Source organism: Thermobia domestica, chromosome 9 (genome assembly GCF_964235325.1).
Source record: "Thermobia domestica chromosome 9, izTheDome1.hap1.1, whole genome shotgun sequence".
Taxonomy (NCBI): domain Eukaryota; kingdom Metazoa; phylum Arthropoda; class Insecta; order Zygentoma; family Lepismatidae; genus Thermobia; species Thermobia domestica.
The window spans coordinates 89,059,044-89,064,927 of record NC_137462.1 but is presented as its reverse complement, the minus strand read 5'-3'; positions in this window follow the sequence as shown (position 1 = coordinate 89,064,927).

The window sequence follows — 5,884 nt, the reverse complement described above, 5'->3', positions numbered from 1 at the left end:
ATTAATGCACACTACAGTGTTGCTATCCAAAATACTAGATATATGCCAATGTCACAACATGTGATCAGAACTGCTGTTTATTGTAATTGTAACTGAACTAATTACATTTCTTTATTCATTATATCTATTTTTTTAAAAATTCTAAGTGATCATTTGGACAACTAACGGTTTGGATTTCGTAATTATAATAATGAAAAATCAAAAGTTGAATTTTTTTAGAAAAGAGCACGAGTTCGGAATACTCTTCTTATTTAGCGTATTACGTTAACGCCAGGGATGCAAATAACCACTCGCCCGGTCCGGGCGAGTATTTAATATCATATCGAAGGTAAGTAAATGATTTCTATTATGGGATGTGGGCTAGTAGTTTTTTTCTTGGGCGAGTAAAATTTTGTTGCTTATTTGCATCCCTGCGTTAACCGCAATAATATTCCATAAATCAATATTTGGCTCAAGGATTATAAAAGGTCGGATCAAGCACGCAATTTCATAAGTGACAAACTCACATAGGTTCACGTATTTTTCTCTCTGTGTTTTTTGATTATACTAAATAGTATTATAATAAACCAGTAACATTTTAAATGTCCACGTGCTGAGGATAGCAAGTTCTTAACGTGTAATAGGTAACAACTTCAATACTTAACAAAGTCAAAATAGCATGAAATAATTTGATCTCTCTTAAACTAGTGAACTCTAACCTAAAAAGAGATAAAGAATATGCTGTTGAGAGTAGTCATATCATTTGATCAGTCATGGTCTGTTGCTTCCTCATTTCATTCATATAGATCCTATAAAACACTTGATTTCATTTACAGATCTTTGGGAATTCATACAAAATATTTATTATTCGCTTCTATTTGATTTTCCAACTACTGTATATGACCAATTTAGCTTCTGAATCTTTATAGCCTTTTTCACATCTCTACCTATGTTTGAATTTTTTTGGGGGGGGGGCTTTTTATCCCTTCTAGTGTTATTTCGACTCAGGCTCGTATTCACGGGGATTACGGGTGCGCACCCCTATATTGTTACTGCCCCCTAAACTTTTCACGGTAGGCTTGCAAATGAACTATAGTATGGTGGTGAACGGAATGGTTGGATCTCCCCCCCCCCCCCGTAACTTCTATCGGGTTCTCTCTACATTTTGGGGCTGGCTATTGGCCTGTTTCTACTAGTGCTGTTAAAATTACTCTAATATTCCTTATTCAAATAATATTTATTTTGTTATTTGTATATTCTAATATCAGGTATTCGTTTTCAATAATAGAGAAATTATTCGTTATCCAAATAGCTATTGGAATAACGAAATTTGTTCGAGTATTCAAAGAATTTTAACAGAGCTCCCTTGTGGCTAAGCGGTTAGCGTACGCGCCTTTAGCATGGGGATTCGTGTTCGATTCCCGAAAGAAACACATGTGGTTGAAATTCCACGTTAAGCTGTAGGGAACCGGCTCTAGGCAATTTACCGCACCGTGCAATGGCATCATTTCCCGCCCTTTTCCCTCCAGAATGAACAAATTTTAAAAACTATGATTTTAAGTATGCTACCACATCATGAACTATGAGGGGAAAGGAAAGGGCACCAGCAATCAAAGGCCTAAACACTATAAATACAATCTCGTTGTGTCTGTTTTTCTTTATATAACAGTCTTTTATGTTAGTGAAATATAAAGCAAACACACTTGCAGAGGAAAGATGGTAGACCTAATCCTTTCTGCAGAATTCAACATCAAGCTTCAATCTCAATATATCAGTTTGCAATTCCACTGCAACTAGCTCTTTTATCTTTAGTTCTCGATTTTCCTTCTACATTTGTTACTTTTTTTAAGGAAACTTGTTTCCACCTTCAATGCTAAGGAACTTGTTTGTGATAAACAAGATTAGTTTTCGTATTAAAACTGTGATAACTAATTGAATGGAACATGTGTTCGCTACTGTTCGAGAATTAAGTTCTTGTATTTGACAACAGTGAAGCAAATTCATGCTGGGATTTTTTGACCATTTGCTTTAGCACTGTCCATGTGACCTTAAACTAATGCGACCTAAACATGCTTTATGTAGTATTCAAATAGAAGGTCGACTTAGTAAATTTAATTACCATCATCATGAAGTCTGTTTCCAACAAGAAATAGCCTATTTATTTTAAATAATATATAGTTATAAGAGATTTCTCAGCCCATGCAAATGCACGTGTTTCACATATGGTACAGTTGGCTCTGGCTGTAAGTCCGTGTCTCATATTTTTCTTCTATAGCCTCGCTACTGAAAGGAACACTAATCTAAAAATCAAATCAAATCGAATTTTGATAGTCCTGATTCATTGTGGTCCAAGATTAAGAGCTACGAAAACAACAGCGGAAAGATTCATTGTAGGAATCTTTCCGCTATCGTTTTCGTAGCTCTTAATCTTGGATTGTTCCTGTAATCAAGATAAACATCACATCACTTTGGCAGGAAGCAAAGCCGTAGCTAGAGATTTCGGAGCCAGGGGCGAAGTAGAATTCGGCATCCTCCTACACTCACCTTAGCAGGTTTTATTATTATTATTAGTATTACATATAAGAGGAGCAGATTTTGTTGTTATACTACGCTGAATTTTTATCAAGCTGTTTCGACAGACCTTTACAACAGCCAAAAGCGATCACTATGTATTCTTTCACAAATAAGAGCTGTTTTCAAGAGGTTTATTTTGAAATTTCTGTTAAACTTGACAAAACTACCTTTGGTTGTATACAAATCCACTTGAAGAACAGTTATGGACAAAACGTGGAGTCAATTCTCCTATGTCAGGGAAATCGTGTTATATAATGGAGTTGGTGGACGCAAGTGGTGGCGTTGGAAATGTCTGGGTCCTCTGAAAGTAGTTAGTAATGTCAAAAATCGGATCCAGGCCTCAGAAATGGGTTGAGTTGAGTTGATTTTGAGTTTAACGTCCTGATTAGCAGCGAGGCTATATGAGACGTGGACCTACTGATTAACGTGGAATCCGAACCACTTGAGCTCCGGCCGGGAATCGAACCTGGGTCCCCCACGCCGAAGGCGCGAACGCTAACCGCTTAGCCACGAAGGAGCTCCTGCCTCAGAAATGAAGTCCCGAAGTTAGGGGCTCGGTTTTTTCTATTCGACTATTAAACATGGACTTGTTGGTCGCGGGTGGTGGCGTTGGAAAGATCTTGGTGTCCTTAAAACATTGGTAATGTCAAAAATGAAATCCAGGACCCAAGGCACCAGAAATAGGATCCAGAAGCTTTTGGCTCGGTTCCTTTCTATTCGAATATTATATATGAAATTGTTGGACGGAGTTAGTAGCATTGGAAGAGTTTTGGCCCCTTGAGCATAGTTGGTGATGTCAGAAATCGGGTCCGGGTCCCGAATCTATAAAAATGTAGTCCTGAAATTTTGGGCTCAAGTTCCTTCTATTCGACTAATAAATATGGAATTCTTGGACGCTAGTGGTGCCGATGGAAAGGTCTGGGTCACATTAGCACATCGGTCAGAAATGGAACCCGAGGCCCGAGAAATGGGGTCCCGAATCAAAAGAGGGTACACTAACATACACACCAGGGGGGGCGATCCCAGAAGAGGAAACTTTCTTATTTTATATATATAAATAAAACCCTTCCCAAAGTTTGGAGCCCTTAAAAGTAGCAGTATGACAACCCACCGACCTCCTCCCAGAAGTCGGTCCTGGATCCGCCCCTGATGCACACACACGTGTGTCTGTGTGTGTGTATGTATGTATGTATGTATGTATGTAAGTTAGTGTATTTTTAATATGTTAAAATTAATAACAAGTATCCTTAAACACAGAACTTTCATTCATTAAGTAATTACTATAATTTCAAACATATGCAGTAACCAAACTATATTTTGGATTTTAAACGCAAACATTCAAGATATTCTTCACCTAAATAATATCTACTTTTGATAAAGTGGATACTTTCGAATATCAAGTATCATTATTAACTGACAAAAATCATATTCATGAAGAAATTAAATGTCGACTAAAAGCAGTTAATTCATGTAATTATTCAGTTCAAAATCTCTTGTCGCGAATTCTGTCAAGGAATTTGAAGCTTAAAATATACAAAACGATAATCATGCCTGTTGTTATGTATGCTTGCGAAATATGGTCGCTTACTCTGAGACAAGAACATAGACTGAAAATATTTGAGAACAAGATCCTGAGACGAATATTCGGACCCAAGAGGAACAGGAATGGGGAATCGGCGGAAACTTCATAACGAGGAACTATATAATTTATACGGTTTACCAAACATTGTTAGGGTCACCAAATCTAGGAGGCTTAGGTGGGCAGGTCATGTAGCTAGAATGGAAGAAAGTAGAAACGCTTTCAAAATCTTGACTGGAAGACCAATCGAAAAACAACCACTATGAAGACCAAGGCACAGATGGGAGGACAATATGAAGATGGATCTCGCAGAAATAGGAATACAAAGAAAAAACTGGATCCAGTTGGCTAAGGATAGAAGTTAGTGGAGAGCTTTTGTGAATGCGGCATTGAACATTCGAGTTTCATTGGCCATAGGATTATATATATATATATATATATATATATATATATATATATATATATATATATATATATATATATATATATATATATATATATATATATATATATATATATATATATATATATATACAGTGTGTAACAAAAAAGTCGGGGCAGTGGAATATCTCGAGAAATACACTTGAGATTCAAAAACCGCGAAACACGTATCCAATATTTTAAAAAGATCTATTCAACTAACATAAAATGAAGTTCCCCTCCCCCTCCCTAACAGGCAACTTGAAAATTTCAAATAGAAACCCCCTATTTTTGTTGCAGATTCGGATTCTGCGACCAAAAATAAGCAACTTTTGCTGCATATACTTTTTCGTTATCTTTCTAGATGGCGCTGTAATCTCGCAAAAAATGAATATCATCACTCCGACGGCCCCTAACTTTGCGATCTGAAATATTTCCTTAATGACAAAAAAAAGTCACAAATGTGGTTACTAGTGATGGGTAGTTCCGGAATGATTTGTTCCGAAAGAACGAATCCATCAAAGGAATAAAAGGAACGAATATCTGAAAGGAATCGGATTCATTTGGGCGAATTCACTCACGGGATGGATTCACTCAGGAAGTTTACTTATTGAATCAGTGGATTCGGTTGGTGGAGCCAGATGGCGGAACCAAACAACAGACGAGTGGATTGATATGGATGGAACAAAAACAGTAGTAAAGAAAAGACCAACACTGCACAACAGAGAAGCAAATAATGCACGTACTGCGCATGTCTGGAAACAAGCTATCTTTCTTACACGCTCTCATGTCACTTTTCTGCAATATTCTGACTAGGGGTGTTCCGGATTCCGGAATTCCGGAATACATCGGAATGAAAATCTTAATTCCGGAATCGGAATTAAAAATTTAGTTATTCCGGAATTTCGGAATTCCGTAATCTCGGAATTTCGGAATCCAGGAAGTTCATTCCGAAAATTCGAAATCTCTAAATTCCGGAATTTCGGAATTCCGAAAGTTCACCTCGAAATATCGGAATTCAGGAATCTCGGAATTCCGGAACTTCAGTCAGAAATTTCGGAATTTCCAAAACTCGGAATTCCGGAATCTCGAAACTTCAGTAGAAATTTATGAATTCCAGAATATGAGGACTTCGGTTCAGCACTTCTGAATCTTTGAAATTCGAAATTCCCAATAACAGTACGTCGATCCAGTATATCGGAATCTCGGAATGCTGAAATGTCAGCATCTGAAATCTTCAAGTAACATGATTATGAGATAGACATCAACACTCAGACAATGTAATGATGAAACTTTCTCTTTTTTACTCATTGTCAGTGGCGGCAATACTCC